We start from the raw sequence: 22,112 nt of genomic DNA, 5'->3' as shown, positions 1-22,112 counted from the left end.
AACCTGATGATAAGATTGAATCTAGTAAATCTTTTGATAAACGTAAAGAAGTTGGACAAGAAAATGAAGTTGAGATATTAGGTAAACCAAAGCAAGTGGAATATCCTAAAGAAACTAGATATGAATTTTGTAATGCCCCGCCAAAGGATCCAAAGAATTAATCTAAAATTTCACTACGTTTACCAAACAATTTTTTTTAAATTTTTTTTTTTAAACATAAAAGTAAAACCATTCATAACATTTGCAGAAGCAATAGTAACATCCAACTGAAAGTAATCATAACATGACATAACAAATTACATTCTTTAAGGATCCCTTAACATTGTATCACATCTAAATTAACTATTCATCTAACATCACATCCTTATGAAATAACAATGATACATCCAATGTTCATAAATTACATTTTCAGATTGCTCAATCATCCACCATACATATCATAAGGCATGAAAAGCTTAAAAGAACATACATCTATGTAAATAAAGAACATCATCATCTAATATTAATCCATGATGCAATTGAAGTAAATGAAACCACATATCATACATGATACGTCATCACAAAAGATATAAACATCCATCACAAAATATAACCATATATCACAAATATAAAAACTAAGTGCACAGTTCCTCCCAACCGTAAATAGCATCATTAGACCATCATGGATCCTAGCCATCCCTCTGTGCATAACATTCCAAAGCACCAAAGAGATCATCAGCATTATCATAGTAGGAATGTCACTCCTAAAACATCCTACTAATATGCAAAGTAAAGCATAGGATACCATTATCTAACATATGCAAATCATCAATATAAGAAACATACCAACAAATACATCCATCATAAGGTATATCATCTATCATAATGCTCCAAGATCATAATGAAGATAAATACCAACCAAGAATGCTCCAACCATGGTGTCTCAATGGATCTCAAATGATAAGAGTGATAAAACACTACCACCCAACCGCGTGGAACCTAAGTGGTCCACTCCCACCGTGCTGAGGAGATAATCTCAAGTCCCAAATAGGCTATCCAAAACACATAGCATAAATCTCTATAAGTCCAAGAATCCTAAAAGTATACTAACTCAAAGGTTCCAAACACAAAAATTGACATCTAATTCCTAGAGGCACAACAATGACATGTAGGAAACCTACTCTGCAAGCGGAAAAGTGTCATCGCATTTATCACGTACAAGTTACCCTAGCAGTTAGTTAAACTCCACGGGTCCATACTAATCTCATGCGGCCACTAGTATCCTCTCATACTAACGAGGCATACTACGAAATGCACGGTAGCAACCATGCGTTCTCTCTACTCTCATCCTAGTCTGTACAAGCACTCGAGGCATGGGCGAGAACATCAAAACAATTATCTTTTTAGGTTCATTTAATCTCCATTTAGTGTGTAAATTTTATCACTTATTAACCAAACTTACAATGAGTTACCCTGACAGCCACTTAGAGCCCCGACCCCCATTGCAAGCCACTTTTCAACACTACAAGTAGATTACCTACCCTAAGCTCATGGAATCATAAATCTCAAAATCACAAAAGATAATCCATAATAAAATCATCAAATATGCATAAAAGCATCAAATATCCATAAGAAGAATCATCAAATCTCTAAGATAAGAATCATCAAATCTCCATGAGCATTTGGAAAAGCATCCATAGAAAATCATGACCACAACAGTTTTGTATTGGCAACTGAAGGCATCACTGATAATCATAAGTATCCAGTGGTTCTCAATAACCAAAAACATCTCAAGATAAATCACAATATCCATTGGTTCTCAACAAGCAACCAAGAATATCTCAAAATCATACTGATCGAAGACTCCAAAATGGTAGAGTCAAAACATGTCACAACATGACATCATCAAAAAATAATCAACATTTTAGTCCCATCATGGCAAGTAGAAAGTAATCCAAGGATAACTGATCGATGACTCAAAAATGATTGGCTCAAGTGTCTCATATACATCTCAGCTTCACACATGAAGACTGATAAACAATAACAATCAGTAAATACAAACATTTCATAGAGCATACGATCACATTACCATGGTTGGGTTTAGAAAGATCGAGACCATATAAGATCAACATGCCAACACATCTCATAACCCCCGAGCCTCTGGTAACAACTTAAGACTGGTCAACACTAGTCAACCCAAAAACCCAAAACAAGAAGCATATAGAATACACAATGCAAACACATGTTTTGGTTTACTAAATTCATATAGTTGAATAATGTGTAGGGGTTTCCAGTTTTCTATTTGCAAGTATACTTTCAAGTGTCTTAAGTTTCATCATTTGGCCTACAAGTCAACCCATTTGTTCTCCGATAGCATTATCCTTCTATTATTAAGAATTACATTCTAAGAATAGCTTAAGGATAAATATTCACTAAACTGATCATCATTGACCTTTAATTAAATTGTTCTCTATATTTAACCATGATCCATATTCTAATTGATTAACCTTTCAACTTTTCTAAGATCATTATTCATTTATAAAAGAACCAATTATCAATCTTCGAATAAGAAGAAGATAACTTTATTTATCTCAATCCATTAACATAGGTACACCATCCATGACCTATTAACATCTTATTAGTTTTCAAATAGAAACTTAATTAAGTATTACTAAAGTTTGAGTCTTTTAATTTAATCATCACCATCGTTGACAACCATATAATATCTAAAGTCATAATTCAAGTTAAAGAAATAAAACCTATCAACTTTGATATCAGTATTTCTACAATCTCATTAAAAGAATTATATCAATTAAATCTCTATTTCATAACTTAATTATTAATTAAATCTAATTAACTCTCATTAATTGATTTAATTAATAATTGCATAACCATAGCAACGTTCTAATTAACATCAGTTGACTAATAACTAACTAAAATTCTATAAGTTAAAAGTCAACTATAATTCAATATTCAAATGATCATATTAATAATTCAATAATAATTTGTGAATATTAATAACAAGCTATATTGAAAATCTTAATAATAATTTTGTATGACCACATTCGTCATCTTTCAAGGAATACCAACATTCTTTTGACAAATTCGTATTATCATTAATCATTTCAAATAAGACTCTATCGCACAACTTAATTATTAATATCATAGTTATAATATCATCTCAATGAATATCAATTGATTAAAAATCAATTATACTTCAAAACTAATATCTTTACAAAACTTTAATCATTAAATAATCTCCACTAGATTATCTCTAATCAAATTTGTTGATAACTATTTAAACCATTATTTATTAATAGTTTGCTAGTCCTTACAAACATTAATAAATAATGAACTCATCAAACTATAAATACTCGATCTATAGAATCCTTTCATAAACTCATTAGTTAATATTTGACTAACTCTTAACACCATTAAGGTATATCGACAAGTTATCTAATAATATATAACGTATTAATAATAACATAACAATTCTACTTATAGTAATGTTATAATATAACAATGACTTCTTGTCAATTTAATAATACTTAATTAAATCTTAATCCATCATTAAAGTCTCTTAATTTAAAATCATCCTCATTAAACAACTATTACAATATCCAAAATTATTTATTGACATTTATAAATCATCATCTCTTATAAACATTTAATATATATTAAATAGTGTTTAATATATATTAAATAGTGTTTAATATATATACTAAACAGTACTTAATATAAAATTTACACTAAATAATATACACACAATTTAAATAATATACAAAAAAGAGCAAGCGATTACAATCGTTGCGGCTCATATGCAAATACGTAGCCGCTAGCTTAATAAGCCGTGCGGCCTCTGCAACGTCTTCTGTAGCCGTGCACTGCATACGCAGTACAGGCATCATATAATATGTGCAACCCACAGTTATAAGTACTCGTTGCCGCCAGAGGTAATAAGGCAAGTGGGGTGCAGTGGGTATAAACCCCGCCCCCACCAAATGACTAATAAATATTATTATTTTTTAAACAAAAACGTATTACAAATTGCGAATTCGGATTAATTTCGACTGCGATAAAATATTCAATATTTCACTAAATAAATATATATGTATGTATATAGATATATAAGTATATATGTATATGTGTGTGTGTGTGTGTGTGTGTACAAAATTTGTTATCAATTATCACTGCATTTAAAATATATATATATATATATATATATATATATATATATATATATATATATATATATATATATATATATATATATGCAGATTTACAAAAGAGAATATATACTTAGGTTCAAAGGGCTTTTCTAAACAAGAATTTTCTCTTTTAAATAATTGTTTTCTAAACATATCCATTAATCCATCCAACAGGTTTAACTATAAATTTGGAATTATCATTCTCAATTTGATTCTAATTCAGACCCGAACCCATTTAGATCTAATTTCTTCCTTAATTGGATCTAGGGTTTTTCTATTATTTTTTTTGCAACTCTACATATCTAGATTCCAATTTAATTGTGGAATCATTCACAAGAGTATTCAGACACATATAACAGACATGATGAAGACAGGAAGAAAAATAGTGCAAAGAGAATATGTGAATATCACGAGTGCACCTGGACACTGATGCTAATCCGCCATGCCTCAAAAGTCCATAGAAAATCCCTTCCTTCCCCATCATTGCAATTTCTCCATGACCCAAGCCAACCAAATTCTCCAAGTGACTAGAAGTGCTAGAAGAAGCATAGAAGCATGTAGAAAATATATGAGCATATGAACTTCTCCAATGCATGTAAGCTTTGAAGCTTCCATTTTAAGCTTGTAGCTTATAGCTTCTATTCAGCTTGTAGCTTGTAGCTTCCATTAAGCTTGTACAAAAACACTAGAAGAGCCTCTATTTAAAGGCCTCTAAGATGCATCTAGAGTGTCTCTAAAAACAACTAGAAGATAAGCATGACAACCAAGCATGGGTCTTCTCCAACCTTCTAGATAAGTCTTAAGGTTGTAGACACCATGTGCTCAAATAAAATGCTAACTCCTAAGTGTAGACAACTTATGCATTCTTAGAGTGCAAACCCCTATGTTGTCTACATGACAACTCTCGAGAATTTGCCAACTCCTATGTGAGCAAATATTAAAATAATGCACATTAATTAATTTAATATTTACTTTTACTCTTTTTAATTTTATTTATTTATTTATTAAATCTCATGCACTAACTTTAATAATTCCACTTTTCAATCTTAATATCTTTATATTTTAATCACATGAAATCTAGAATCTTTTAATAATTTTAAATATATTTTTCACTTTTAAATTTCATTTTCCAAAACTTAATTGCTAAAATATTTATTAGCTTTAATAATAATATTATTTAGTCATTTATTTAAAAATGAGCTCCAAATATATTATTATTAAAATAAATATTGTCACATTCCAAATTTAAACTTATAACTTTTTATTTTCAAATTTAATTATTTTATTTAATTAATTTTTCAATTAATTAAATTAAATAAATATTAAAATACCATATTAATTTTTCATTTGATTAAACCATTAATTAAATCTTTTAATTAGGCTTAATTAATAGAAAATACTCCAAAGACTCATAAAATAAAATACGAAAAATCCATCATAGCCAAAATACATACAAAATCAAACCAAGAGTTTATATCACGAATTACGTTATCCTATGTATTTAGAGGGTACTCAACTCATATACTTGTCCTAATTTTCCAATTAGAACAAATGGCTTAAAGGGTTGGGATTTGGACTTGAGAATTTATCTCCCCTCTCTTATCATTGAGATAATGTGATAGGGTACGCTCATCCTGACAATTCAAGAAAGTCGATACCCGGTACTTGCAACCTGCATAAAAACTACGCATGTACAAGCACAATATATACTAAACTAAACAGGTAATGGCAGGAAGTGGTGCATCGTGTAGATCCCGACTAGCAGGTGACTACGACTCCCTTCCTTAACCACATCAAACACGCCATACAAAAGAAAATATGCACACCATACACATGCAAGTATGGGGTAAGTATCCATAAGAAAACACATATGATAATAAATCATCTTACTAATCATCATTAATAACTACAAACACTAAAAATAATCATCATGCATACATGAAATGCAAAATCTAAGTAATCTCATCACATAATAAACTGAATCCATAGCACAATATCTGATAATCTCAAAACAATGCTGCTAACCATCAACATAAAACTAACCTTAAAAGAATTCAGCAATGATAACAAAAATGCAAACCAGGGGCAGGCACTACAAATATAGAGGTAAGTTATTTTCATGTAATGAAATAGGTCATACGAAAAGAGATTGTACAAATAAGTCATTTAATCATGTTAAAGATTTCTATTGTCATTATTGTTATGGTATAGGTAATAAAGAAATTGATTGTAGGAAACCTAAATATGATAATGATAGAAGAAATAGTAGAATTTCTAGAAATACTAACCTTGTAGATAGAAGAACATCTAATGAGAGGACATCAAGAGAAGGAATACCTTATGAATAAAGAAGACATATTGTGTGTTATAAGTGTAATAACTTTGGACACATAGCTCAGAATTTTCATGCACCTAATGATCAACAAAATCCTAGAAGCAAAACTCTAGTATGTCAGTTATGTAACAACTTTAGACATACAAAAAAGTATTGTAGAATGAACAAAAACTTCGGAGATAGAAGGAACAATGGAAGAAACTTTAGGAATAGAAGGAATAGGCGAAGAAATGTCAAAAATGATAGAAGAAACCATGAGAGGAACTCCAGAACCAAGAAAGATACTAAGGAACAAAGAAATATAGTCATATAACTTTAAGAAGAGCTCAATGAGACATTTTTAAAAGGATTAGACATCTCAAATAAAAAGCTAGAAGATGGTGAGACAAGAAGATCAAAGTCAGTAACCAAGTTTGATTCAATTAAGTTAAATTAAGATTGTTCATAGTACTAGAATTTGAAACTTCATTTAGAGATCGAATTAGAGGTATCGAAGTTGGGAAAAGGTGTATTAAGATAAGTTTAGATGGTATCTAAGCTTGCTTGAAATTTGGAGCTTATTGAAACTTGTTACGAAGGAATTAAGAGTTATAGTTATTATTGAGAAAATTCTATAGCAGAAGATGAAAACTCTGTTTTTACAGAGAATTTCATGGAGTGAAGAGTCTTGGAGCATTGTCATGATGGAAGAAAGCTATGATAAACTTCAATAGCATTTGAAGATCCAACAAATATTATTGAATAGATATTTGATTTCAGAATGTAATTGAAAACTTTTTCATGTTTGCAAATTATGCAATAAATGCAAGTTCAAATTGGAGGAATAAAATGGAGTACAAACTTAACTACCACTTCATTGCGTTTACATCTAGAGCATAGAGCACTCAGAAGCAACTTGGCAAGGTGATTTCAAAGTAAACCCTATTTTCAAAGAGAGGTATTTTATCATTTATCTACAAAATTTATTTGATAAAGTTTATATTTGATAGAACCATGGATATGTTAGTAGTTCATAATGTTGAGAATGAGGAGAGACCAAAATTGAATGTTTTTCTATGAAACTCGTAGAAGGAAACCATAATTCGGCATTATTCATTACTCCGAACAATGTAGTATATTTGGAAGATGTATGAGGTTATCATAACAATAAGTTTGAAACTATTGGAAGTGAATAAATGAACAAAGATATGGAATTAGTATTTAACCATGATATGACTATGAAGCCTGGATTTGAACATTTGAAAGAACTAGATTTTTTAAAATATCATTTCTAGCGAGAATTACACACTGATGAATGGACTTACATCATACTAAGTAGAATTCATGATGATAAATTGTGGATGGAAGACAATGTAGTTAATATTTTAGCCAACTTTATTCATGAGGTAGTTGGTCTTAGCAAACAAGGCAATGTACCTATAGGTGAGAAACTTGTTAAGAAGAAGGTTAAGAGCTACACAAAAGCAGTTTATAATGGGAAGGCTATGGTGATCACTACCATTAAACAAGATGATGTAAGATTTCTAAGTAGAATCATTGCCTATTCTATATGTGGAAGTTATAAGATTGATGAATTGTTAGTAGGATCCATCTATGCAACCTATAAAATTTGTGTTGAGAAGGAACAAGTTAACCTTAGTGAAATTTTGAGAATGCAACTTCTTGAAAACTTAGAGAAAATCAAAAGGACTAAGAATGGTGTGTTCAGATTTCAATCATTAATTAATCATATATTTTTTCATGTACTTAAAATATTTCCATACTTATTAGTTACAAAGATTATTAGTAGTGAGAGATGTACCATGGAGAAGATTATAGATGTGTGTAGAAGACATCCAGTGGATAAAATATTGGATAGAGGGAACTTGATAATGAAAAGATTTCATAATGAGATGAGACAAAGATTTAAAATCACCTACAATCGTAGAAAGATTTAAAGATGATATATGTGTTATGGTTGATACAAATTTAACTCACATTCAAGTAGTAGAACCTCAGGAAACATTCCTTGATCCCTTAGGTTATGAATTAAGTGATGAAGTAGCAATTGGATATATAAATCTATTGTTGAACACTGAGAAGAACCAAGCTAATTATAGATTTGGGACTTATTAAGAAATTACCCAATCAGCTCATCAAGCATCTCTTGAGAAAGCATCTCACAAGAAGATAGAGACAATAATGAAGAAAGCTTTAACAGAGGCCAATATGAGAAAAAGTGAGTCACGTGCAATTAGGAAAACCATGAAAAAAGGAATAAAATATGTGCAACCTTTATTAGTGTCTATTGCAGAGACATCTTCAGAACATAGCATTCCATATGCTATAAGTCAAATAAATACAAAATCTAAGGCAACACCTTCACCAATACCTAGAACATCAAAAGTGTTTGTAAGTGGTGACACAATGCAAATTGATCAGACCGATGTTACTATTAACATTGATGATACTAAATCCTTTGAGATTTTTAAACAACCTAAATCTCAGGTCGAGGTTATTGAATATCAATTGAAACAAATTGAATAAGAGAAGAGGCTATTAGAAGAAGAAAAAAGAAAAATAAAAGAAGCCAAGTAGAAATTGCTTGATGATGAAATGAAAAGAAAAGTTGAGGAAGCATAGAAAAGAATAGTTAAAGAAGAAATGAAAAAGAAAATAGAGGAAGAAAGGAAGAAGATAATAGAGGAGGAAGAGAAAAAAAGAAAAGAAAAGGAAGAAAAAGAGAAAGAAGAGAGAAGAGTCAAAGAGGCAGCAAAAAAGAAGCAAAGGGAAGATTAATCTAAACCATCTAGTTCATCTAATCCACTTTCTCTTGCTATATTGGCAAGTGATGATGATGATCAAACTGACTTGATCTCATCTCTGTCAAAACTTATTTAGAAGAATAGAACAGTGAAGAGCCTGCAAAGAACCTTAATGAAGGTAACTGACAAATTACACAGTACCTTGGTAGTCTAGCATACAGAGGCAGATCTTGAACAGAGTGTATAGGAAATGTTGAAATCGTTTGATGAAGAACTTAAAAAATTGTTGAACGTTTGAGAGTCAAAGGCACAAATTTCACATGATGCTAATTTATTTAGCACCATTTATTAGAATATCAAATATGTTTTTCTAAGTATTGATACTTGTATCAAAGAACTTTGGAAATGTCAGCAAGATGGAAAGGTATTGTACATTAAGTGTACCTTATCTCACAAGTTGACTAAGGGTGTTGACAGTAAGATTGAAGGAAAGATGAGTGAGCTAGAAGCTCTATCAAGCAAGATACAACAACCTTCAAACAAAGTTGATGAATTTGAAAGACAAGTGGCTAGTATTCATAATGATATCAGGAAATTGGAACTTCATAAAGAATTTTTCTTGAAGTATCAAAATTTAGAGAGTCTATTACTTCGAGGACATCTATTAATGAGAAACAATTAGAGGAGTGTATCAAAGCCAAGGACACCTATTCAAACTTTTTGTACTCCAATCTTAATGTAGTTGAGATTGCATCATATTCCCTATGTGCAATTCTCACTTCTGTTGAAACAACCAAGGATACATGGACAAAAAGTTTAAACAACCTTAAGACAAGTTTTGATGACTGTATAAAGATATTATTAGTTTAAGGCAGATGATTATAGTTTTTGAGGTAGATGATTACAGTTTTTGACATTCTAACCTTTGTCATTGATGTCAAAGGGGGAGAATATGCATAAGAAAATTGTAATTAAGGTACAGAGGATAAGGTAAAATTGTAAGTTATGAAATCTTATTGAAAGGGGGAGCATATGTAAGAAGGATAAGTTGTAAAAGTTAATTAACATATTGTTACTGTAATGTTTTGGACATGTTTTTGATGCTTAGCCAATTTTCCTTATTTTGTTGCCATTAATTTCAAAGGGGGAGATTTCTGAAAATTGGCTAATTAAGTTATGTAATTGTTGTCATTTATGGAAACACATGATGTACATGCTTGTAGGAAACCTTAGAAATAAAGATACTTAGCTTTTGGTACTCAAAAAATTGTCTAAGTATGAATTTGGTTTACAATAGTGTATTATTTTGTATATAACTTGTTATGACATCATATTATAATTAGAAAAGTTAGATGGAGATATTATATATGTTGATGATGATGTATACAACCTTGGAAGTTAGTACGGACTATACAAAAAAGAGATATTTTGTTTTACTAGTGAAACAAAATAATAGAATTAAAGGAAAGCAATTATTTTGTTTACAAAACAATTACTTGACCAATTAGGGCCGACATCCTAAATGTTTACTCTACATTGGAAAAGTATATTATGGTCTTAGCTGACCTAGTAGAAATTTATGAAAAGGCATGGTCTTTATGTAAAGGACATCTTGCGAATTCAAGTGTGGTAGTTGTGAAAGTATTATGATATGAAAACTTTTGTGAAGTGATATATGAAAACTTTTGTAAAGCTATTTTCTGATTTGAGATTGAACTAAAGATTACAGATCAGTCAAGAAAGAAGTTATAGCACCTATATACCAAAGTTCTAATTACTTGTTTGGGCAGTGAGCTCTTCTTGTAATGGAAGTGCATGTTTGGGTAGTGGGCTCATCTTGCATCTACTGTACTACAACTCATAATAGGGTTGGAATCTCTGTCAGGGATTCAAAGTCTCCTAATAGGAACTCTCTATGCTGAATTTTCTCATGTTGGAAGATCTGAAAGATTGTGAGAGGCATGGATGCTGATGATATTCCTATGGGGGGGTACTACTATGATGATATGTTACATTCGTGATTGAGTTTTTCATTGATGTCAACATAACAATTTTCTATGGCATCTAATTGAAGAATAGCATAAAGATCAAGTTAGTATAGATGGCTAGTTGAGCATCATAACCACCCAAGGTTATGGGAGATATTTATGAGTATCTGGTATAGGTAGCTAATGTCAAAAGAATAAAGGATAAGTCTAGAAGAAGTTATGTAAGTTTTGGTGATGTCTATTCTACGATGAGTTTATAGAGGCATATTCTGGTAAACTTGTTATATCTCTTAGTAGAGGATATCTTGAGGATCAAGGTTGAGGACATGTTGAGGATTACATGACTAAGCTTGCTTGTCATAATATTGTGTGTATGGAAATTTATTCAAGTTGTAAGGTGAAAGATTAATGTTATCGCTAAGTATAACATGTTTTTAATGTGGTCCTATAATAACTAATTGAGAAGATCTAACAACCAATTTAGGGAATTGTCTTATGGACTTGGTATAAAGGAAGGACATTTTCCTTTATCATGTAGATCAAATGAATGTAATTTGAATTAATGATAAGAAATAGAGAATGCAAAATGTGAAGTTGAGCATAGCAATGTGGAAGTGAAGGAAACTTCATTTCTAAGGTTTTTTTGAGTGATCTAAGGTTTTGTATTTGGATCTGAAGTTTGTGACTTGGTCTACAAGGTCTAAAAATGTTGGTCTAGTTGACAAGATAGAGGGAAGAGCAAAGAAAGGAAGAAGATAACAGTAAATTACTTTTTTGAGCAGTGAGATCTTCTTATAGTTGAAATTTCATGTTTGGGCAATGGGCTCTTCTTGCATACATTAAACCACAACTCCTAACAGGGTTAGCACAACTCCTAATAGGGTTGGAATCTCCTAATAGGGACTCATTGTACTAAATGCTATAATCGACTCCTAACATGGTCTATCCTCTAACAAGGAATATTTATATTAGTACATCATCTTGTGGGCATCATTCCCACCAAAGTTTTCCCTCTAATTAAGGGTTTCCCTAGTCAAAATATCTGCTATAATTGTCTATGAGTATTTTATTATGGTTGCTATTTACTTTGGCTGAATGGTTAATTTTGTTTAAAGAAGATAAATTTTTTAATTGTTGGTTAACTAATTCATCCCCCCTCTCAATTATCTTGGTGGACTATTGTTTCTAACAATTGATATCAGAGCTTTAGGTCCTTGAAGATAATGTTTAACAACTTTGGAAGATCCTTAGCAAACATGTTGAGGAAAGATAGTCTAAAGTTTGATGGAACAAACTATGATAGCTAGAAGGAAAATATGAAGACACATTTTTTGTGTATGGTCTAAGATATTGGATCTTAACAAAATCAACAAAGACAATCATTGAAGAAAAGGATTTAAAAATTTGCATTGAGGAAGAAAGAGATCTTTTCATGTGTGACATGAGAGCTAGGGAAGCACTATTAACTGTACTTCCTAAAGTTGAATACAATCAAGTAAAATCACTTGCTACTTCACATTTGATCTGGAAAGCTTTGGAAAATAGTTTTGAAGGTGATGCACATTCTAAGAAGTTGAGGCTACAAAGTTCGATTTGTGCATTTGAAGATGCTAAAATGATGGAAGATAAATTTGTAAGAACATATATAAGAAACATATTAGAAATTACTGCAGGTATTAAAGCTCAAGGAGGAACCAAAGAAGATGATGAGGTTATATGGAGGATATTGAATACTCTAACACCACCATTTAAGTCAGTGGTTTACATGATGCAATTGTTAATATTTTGTACCAAAGATTTCTCAAAGGAGATATTACTTGGAAGACTTGAAGCAATTGAGAATGAACTTAGATAGTCTAGAGAATTGACCAGAATAGAGACATCTTTCAATGCCTAGAATATTTGACCCAAATTACCAAAGAGCACAAGTGCTAGAGGAGATTTTGCTAACAGTAGTAGATCTGAGGAAGATAGAAAAATTGAAGGAGTATCCCTTCTAGTAAGAAGAGAAAAAGGAGGTAAGAAAATCTTTAAATGTTGGACATGTGATGAATATGGTCATTATGCATCTAAGTGTCCTGAAAGGGAGAAAAAATATAAGGGAAATCATAAGCCTATAAAAGATAGAGAGTGTTTGTATGCAAATGAAGATAATGATTCTGATAAACAAGCATTAAGTGCTAGTGATGATGAAATTGGATTTGTGGCAATTAAAGAAGAAAGCCCAGAGAAGGTAGCTTTGGTATCACAGGTTGAAAAAAAACCTAATTGGATAATTGACAATAGTTGTTCACATCATATGACTAGTGACATGAACAAGTTTGTTGACTTCAAAAGTTAGGATGGAGGAATTGTCAAAGTTGGAAACAATGTAGCATGCCAAGTAAAAGGTATTGGATCTATAACTCTTGATGGTAAAACTAACACTGAGGATGTATACTTTGTTGATAGTTTAAAGCACAATCTTTTGAGTTTTGGACAACTAGTAGACAAAATTTATTAGTTGTAGTTCACAGAAAAAACATGCATGATCAAAGATAAAAATGGAAAGGTAACTGGAACAAAAACTAGATCTAGAGGTAATGTATTTCAGTTGAATCTTACTTAAATGACATGTTTGGTTGCTAAGGTAGATGACAGTTGGTTATGTCATAAGAGATTTTGTCATATAAACCTTGATAGTATCGTGAGGACTAGTAGAATGTTTGCAGTTAAAGATTTTCTGAAGATTCTAAATCCTACTAATATAGTTTGCAAGGAGTGTGTTTTGGAAAAGCATAAAAGAACTTCTTTTCACAGTAAGAATTTTACCACTATAGAAAAGTTAGAGATTGTACACATAGATCTTAATGGTCCTACAAAGACTAAAGGATTCTATGGTGAAAGGTATTTTATGATTCTAGTTGATGATTTTTCTAGAATTATGTGGGTTAAATTTCTTAAAGAATAATTTGAGGCATTTTACAAGTTCAAAATATTCAAGAATAGAGTTAAGAAAAAACTTGGTATGAAGATTAAATGTTTAAGATCAGATAGAGGAGGAGAATTTACTTCAAATGAGTTTAATATGTTTTGTGAAGAAAATGGAATTCAAAGACAACAATCAGCTTTGAGAACCCCTAAATAGAATGGCATTGTAGAGAGAAGGAACAAGTTAGTTACTAAAACTACAAGAGCTATGTTAGCAAAGAATGATGTATCCTAGACATTTTAGAGAGAAGCTATAAATACATCAGTCTACACTATGAATAGAGTGCAAGTCAAGAAAGACACAAACAAGACACCTTATGAACTACGGTTTGGTCACTCACCTACAATTAAGTATTTCAGAATACTTGGAAGTAAGTGTTACATAAAAAGAGATGATGACATTGGCAAGTTTGATGCTAGAAGTGATGAAGGTATGATTATTCGTTATTCATTGAAAAGAAAGGCTTATAGATGTTATAATTAGAGAACTAAGACTATTATGGAAAGTGCAAATGTGAAAATTGATGAGAAATTCATAATACAAGAGAGAATAGTTGATTATAATTTAGATGATGATGTTGTTACTAAGCCAAAAAAATTCTTGAGACTAATAATGATTTGTAGAATGAAGGAGAGCCAACGCAGGAACAAAGCTTAGAACTTTTAGTAGAGCTAAGAGTTGAGATAACAACTCCTACATCAGGAAAGAATATGATAAAGAATCACCATCCAAATAGATCATCAGAAACAAAGACAAAGGTGTGGTGACTAGAAGTAGAGTAAATGAAGAACTATGCTTAATATCTCAAGTTGAGCCTAAGAATGTAGACAAAACATGTAAAGATGATTACTAGAAATAAGCTATGAAAGAGGAATTGGATTGGATAGTAAAGAATGAGACATGGGAATTGGTCCCAAGACTAGTAGACAAGAATGTGATAGGAACTAAATGGGTATTCATAAACAAGATGAATTAGCAAGGAGAAGTTGTAAGAAACAAAGCAAGATTGGTATCTAAAGGTTACTCACAGCAAGAAGGAATAGATTATGAGGAGACCTATGCTCCAGTGGATAGAATAGAAGTAGTAAGATTATTCCTAACCTATGCAACACAAAAGAAATTCAAAGTATATCTGATGGATGTCAAGTTAGCATTTCTAAATAGAGAACTTGAAGAAGAGGTATACATTGAGTAGCCTGAAGGATGTCCTTTGACAGATGACAATGACATAGTATGTAGACTAAGGAAAGTATTGTATAGATTGAAGCAAGCACTCAAAACCTGGTATGCAAGGTTGGACAAGCATTTGATAAAGCCTGGATATAGTGAAGATATAGTAAATAGTAATCTGTATTGGAAAGAAATTGATGATGGTTTGATGATTTTGGTAATATTTGTTAATGATATTATATTTGGAGGAAATGATGAGAAAATTAAAAAGTTTGCTGAAGAAATGAAGAAAAAATTTGAAATTATTATGATAGGAAAAATGAAATATTTCCTAGGATTGTAGATTGTATAGAATAATGAGGGATTCTTTATTTCTTAGACTAAGTGCTTGAAGGATTTAATGAAAAGGTTTGGTTTGGAAACATGCAAACTAGTTGGAACACCTATGGTGACTAGACACAAGTTATATATGAAGGATGAGACACCTACTATTGAATAGAAGAAATATAGATCTATGATCAAAGGATTGCAATATCTCACAAGGCCAGATATAGCAAATGCAGTTGGAATTGTTGTAAAATTCTAAGTTGATTCTAGAGAAGCACATTATGCAGAAGTCAAAAGAATATTTAGATATATGAAGGGAAAATCTAAGTTTAGATTATGGTATGACAGATCTAATGATTTCACTTAAGTGCTTATACTGATGCAGATTGGGAAGGCAGTATGGATGACAAAAAGAGCACCAGTGGAGGAGCATTCTTTCTTGGAGGAAGATTAGTTTCTTGGTTAAGCAAGAAGTAGGATTGTACATCTCAAAGTATAGTAGAAGCAGAGTATGTTGCAGTAGCAAATAATTGCAATCAAGTCATTTGGATGAATTAGATGCTAAAGGATATAATGATAGATATCAATGAACCTATTGTTATACTTTGTGACAACACAAGCATGGTAAAGAATGCAATATTGTATTTGAGGACTAAGCACATTTCTATTAAGTATCATATGTTGAGAGAAAAAGTTGCAAAAAAGAAAATTAGATTGGAGTATGTGAGCAATAAAGAGCAGATTGTAGATATATTGACTAAGCCTCTTCCCAGAGAGACTTTTCAGTATTTGTGAGGTATGCTTGGGGTTATGCCTCTTCTTACATCAGAATAGAAGATGCAAGAGTGCATTAGTCCAGTGTAACAGAGCACCATTATTTGTCTGGACTGAATGCTAATGCTTCCTATATGGGGGAGTATCTGTGATGGACAGAGTCATCTAGGACTCTTGTTGGATGTTGTTTTGAAAAATGTCTTTTAACACTCAAACTAGTAAGTATGAGTTGTTGCAGAGTTTGATGCAATAGAGTTGGTTACCTTTGACATTGATGTCAAAGGGGGAGAAGTTTGGCATGAAAAACAATATGCCAAGGAAAAATTTTAACATAAGCACAGTATGCAGAATCATAGTTTGGTATAAAGCACATTGAGGTATATCAATGGGGGAGAATGATTGATGAAGAGGATTTGAAGATGAACAACCTTTTGTTGGTATTCTTGGAACTAGATTTTTTTCATCTATGTTGCCATCAATGCCAAAGGGTGAGATTGTTGGAAGATTTGAAAGATTGTGGAAAGCATGAATGTTGATGATATTCCTATGGGGGAGTATTACTATGATGATATGTTACATTCGTGACTTAGTTTGTCATTTATGTCAATAGAGTAGTTTTTTGTGATATCTAACTAAAGAACAAAAAAAAAATCAAGTTGGTACAGATAGATAGTTGAGCATCATAACCACCCAAGGTTATGGGAGATATTTATGAATATCTGGTATATGTAGTTAATGTTGAAAGAAGAAAGGATAAGTCTAGAAGAAGTTATATAAGTTTTGGTGATGTCTATTCTAAGATAGAGTTTACAGAGGCATGTTCTAGTAAACTTGTTATATCTCTTAGTAGAGTTCATATCTTGAGGATTGAGGTTGAAGACATGTTGAGGATGACATGGCTAAGCTTTCTTATCATAATATTGCATGTACAAAAATTTATTCAATTTGCAAGGTGGAAGATTAATGTCATCGCTAAGTGTAACGTGTTCTTGATGTGGTCCTATAATAATTAATTGAGAAGGTCTAGCAACTGAATCAAGGAATTTTTTTATGGACTCAGTATAAAAGAAGGAAATTTTTCTTTATCATGTAGATCAAATGAATGTAATGTGAATTAATGATAAGGAGCAGAGAGTGTGGAATGTGAAGTTGAGCAAAGCAGTGTGGAAGTGAAGGAAACTTCATTGCCAAGGTTTTGCCAAGTGATTTGAGGTTTGGTAATTGATTTTAAGGTTTATGACCTAGTCTATAAGGTCTGATAGTGATTGGTCTAGTTGACAAGATAGAGGAAAGAGCAAAGGAAAGAAGCTAATAGTAAATTGCTTATTCAAACAATGAGCTCTTCTTGTAGTTTAAATTGTATGCTTGGGCAAATGGATCTTCTTTTATACATTATACCACAACTCCTAATAGGGTTGGAATCTCCTAACAATAATTCAAAGTCTACTAATAGGGACTCATTGTACTAAATGTTGTAATAGACTCCTAACAGGGTCCATCCTCTAACAAGGAATATTTATATTAGTACATCATCTTATGGGCATCATTCCCACCGGGGTTTTCTCTCTAATCAAGGGTTTCCCTAGTCAACATATGTGGTGTAATTATCTATGAAAATTTTATTATGGTTGTTATTTACTTTGGTTAAATGGTTGAGTTTGTTTAAAGAAGATAAATTTTTTAATTGTTGGATAATTGATTCACCTCCCCCCCTCTCAATTATCTTGGTGGACTATTGTTTCTAATAGCTCATTAACTCCTAGCAAGGTCCATCCTCTAACAAGGAACATATATATTAGTATATTATCTAGTGGGTATCATCTCCACTAGGGCTTTTCCTTGGCTAGGGTTTCCCTAGTTAACAAAATATGGTGTTATGAGTTATCTTTGTGCATGGTTACTGTTACTATTCAACATTACTTGTTTACTTTCTTATGTATTGTTTGAAGTAATAAATAATATCCAATTGGTGACTAGAGTTTGTAAATTATTGATTCACCCCCTCTCAGTAATTCCTATTTCTAACACACCCACACACAAGAATGTACACGTGCATTTGTTGGGTGCTTGCGAGGCCCGAACTCCCAGTTGTATTTTGGTGGAGTTATGTTCATAATTGGGGTTGGGTTGGGAATGTGCATTGCCTAGGAGCAGTCATTATGTGATGAGCATGGGTAGGGTAGGGTAACACCATGGAGGGGCTTCTATCATAACCTTGGTGATTATTTCCCAAGTTGGCATGAAGAAGGCTTAATTAAGTGATAACTAAATAAATTATCGAGTAATAAATTTAAGATAATAAAGGATATGTGAGCACCCAATTTTAGTTTGAGGACAAAGTGCGTGCACCTCCAAGGGGAGTTGATGTCGCATGATACTAGCTTGGACTACTAGATGCCAGATGATTTACCCTCTAGCGAGTCCCTACATAGTTGACCCATAGAGTGTCCAATTAGGACATGTTGTACTTGCATAATCTCATGATCTTAGATGCAGTCCTCTTTGCTATCTAGTGTGAGCATGAGCCATGGACATTTTCTTTATGTGTGTTTGTTGTTGGATCATTATCTCCATCAGTACAATAGAAGTGGACCTATAGGTTTCATGTGGTTGGGAGACATAGCTACCTATACCACCAATGGGGATTGGTGTATAGCGATGGTCTATTTTCCAATGCAATCGATGCTTGATGTTTCACTTGGTTTATCCAATTTTCCAAATAATGTTCCCTTGTGATTTATGCTTTAATTGGAATGTTTGGATATTGTGTTTAGATGATGTTAGTTTAATTGATGTATTCCTTATTTATGTTGTTTAGTATATGGTTAGATGATGTAATTTACTTAGTTAGATATCTATTGCTTTATTGGTTTAGCATGTTAGATGTTCTTGTTCTTATGATGTTATTACATTGTAGTAGTGACACCCTCATAAGACAACTTTGACTATCCAGTTGGCAATTTGGGATGTTACATGGTGGGGATGGCTAGGGCCTTCAAGGTCTCATGATGCTATTATAGTTGGGAGGAACTACACAAGAGTTTAGTTGTTTTTGTACATTGTGATGTTGCTTTCCACAAGTTTTCATATACTACTATGGTTTAGGTGGTTAGTTGTGTTTCCATCTTGCTACTCTTGTGTTCAAGTGTCCTAATTTGTGGATTTGATACTCCCTAGTGGAGGTTCTAACTCTCATCCTTCCTTTTTTTTCCTTCTCTATCTCTATTTCTAGCCTATTTCTAACAAACAACTCTATGAAACTGAGGACTTTGGCCTCTAGCTCAAGGATGACCTTCTGGATCAAGGTTGACCTCGACCCTGACATAGGTCAAGGAAAACCTTAACCCTAACCTAGAGCAGGGTCGACCTTGTCCCTGACCCCAAATCCTATTTTTATTTTCTAGGAGTTTTGGGATCTCGGGCTTCAAAAATTTTCTTTTCCCGCTTCGAGTTGCTTGTTTCAGGTTTCAGAATGGTAGACTCTTAAATTACATATAATCTAGGTCCATTCCTAGGGGTTAAGGTTAAATGGGATGTAATACTCCTACGTCAGACTTCTCTAAGAGTTAGTGACTTAAATCACTATTTAAGGAAGTCTTCTTCCCTCATTTTGACATCTACTTTCCATCTCCTTTATATCTATTATCTATGAGAAAAGTTATTATCTAAAATTTATGCACAAGCTATCTAATTGTTATGATCACATTCATCTACATAAAGTTCTATCAAGCATTTAAGCATTCAAGTTTTCAAGCATCCAATTCATCAAGGAGATCCATTGTTAGCTATTGAAGGATTATATCTCTATGGAGCCCTCTTGTTGAATATTTCATCCATAGTCATTCAAGCTTTCTTCTATGCATAGATACATTCAAGATTGGTGTTGAAAATCTAATGATATTGATTTGAGACATCCTACATCCATTTCTACATTCATCTAAAAAATTTGTACTTGTGGATTCAAGGATTTGAATCTTCCACAAGGATTTCCACATAAGCAAGGTGAATAGTTCCATTTACTTTGTTTATGTATATTATAATTTCAATTATATTTCAAGGTTAATTCCAACCTAGGGTTTGACTAGGGCAAACCCCCCATTCAAACAAACAAACTATTTTTCTTATAGATACAAGTGTGGAACAACAAATTGGAGAGCAAATTCAGATACACTTTTCATCAAACTTGCGAGATCCATGAACAAAAATTTTGTTAGAGCAATGTAGGAAATGGTCGAATTTTTGGGTTACAATTGTGCCCCAAGGTAAGATTGTACCCAACCAACAGGGTCAAGGTTGACCTCACTTCAAAATGACAAAATATTTCTGAGTTTTCTCTATCTCAACATTTCTAGTTTGAAACCGATTGTAGATTTTCCAAAAACTACATTCAGACATCATAAAATAGTTTTTTCTAGATTCAAGGTTAGTATTTGTCTTTTATCTATTTCAAGATTTAGGCACATACTCCCCCACAATAGAAAGATCGTATAGCTCCCTTTCTCCCTATTTTTCATCACTTGATCCATTTCTACATTGAACACTTTCTTGTGTTTAATCAATTTGGATAATTCCTTTTGGAAATTAGAGTTGATTTGGGTTTCCATTTTCTTTCTACTCGGCTACCTCATACACCAAGTTGAGGAGATTGAATTATATGGACCTGTACACAGTAGATCAATGTGGATGGTTGAGAGGCATTTGAGATTTTTGAAGGGTTTGGTACGAAAAAAAGCACCTCCTGAGAGTTCTATGGATGAGGGATATATGGTATACAAGGCTATGGTGTATGTTACACAATATCTTCCTAATCTTGTAGCAAAGACCCATATAGATCACATTTGGGATCTCGACTCCAGTAAAAATTTTGAAGGGAAGTACTTGGTGGGGAACGGTAGATTGAGAAAAGTGAAAGGTAATAAATTATGAGATGTTAATATAGTTAATCAATTCTTAATCTTCAAAATTTATCTATCATAAGTCATCTATATACTTTTGTCTAATTGCTAAAGAGTGGGATGCAATACATTTGTTTATTGCAAACAATCATGGATTGAACGATGCCAACATTCCATTCATATATTAAAATGGGAATTTATGTCTTCATTGGTTATACAAGCTCATTGTAATGAAGATCCCAATGTTACACAAAAGGAAATAGATTTAGCATATGGTTTAAGAGCTCCAGATACTTATAAATTTGTTAATCAACCATATGTTTTTTAACTTGTGGTATAATAATTTATACATGTTTGACATTATTGTGGGTAAAACACCACAAGGCTATGTTATGGAATTGTTATAAATTTTGCATCAAAAAGCTGGATGACATGAAGAGAACTTGTGATTCTGGGATAAGTGCATTCTTCCAGGTGACCAATATTTCATCTAGAAATGACTTACATCCTTGAGAGTCTCAAAACTGATACTATGGAATTTTGGTTAATATACTTGACAGTGACTTTAATTCCTTCAAATTGCTTCTCTTTGTCATCAAATGGTACAAACTACGACTCAATCAAAATGATCTTAACACTAGTACAAAAACAACAGTATATTACTAAATAAACTACTAAAAATTATAGATCTGACTAATTTTGATCACATGACCAATGGTAG

General features: G+C 32.1%; 1 long non-coding RNA gene across 1 annotated transcript in view; it reads right to left on the bottom strand.

The window, feature by feature from the left end:
- Positions 1 to 390: 390 nt before the first annotated feature.
- LOC149573287 (uncharacterized) overlaps positions 391 to 22,112 on the bottom strand; it is a 62,803-nt gene continuing 41,081 nt past the window's right edge. The window contains exon 2 of the long non-coding RNA XR_016359652.1: positions 391 to 680. This is a non-coding gene — a long non-coding RNA (uncharacterized LOC149573287). The remainder of the gene's footprint in view (positions 681 to 22,112) is intronic.

Source organism: Cupressus sempervirens, chromosome 2, assembly GCF_028749045.1.
Source record: "Cupressus sempervirens isolate cs-2001-9-10 chromosome 2, ASM2874904v1, whole genome shotgun sequence".
NCBI classification, from domain to species: Eukaryota; Viridiplantae; Streptophyta; class Pinopsida; order Cupressales; family Cupressaceae; genus Cupressus; species Cupressus sempervirens.
This window is presented reverse-complemented; position numbering and strand designations above follow the sequence as displayed.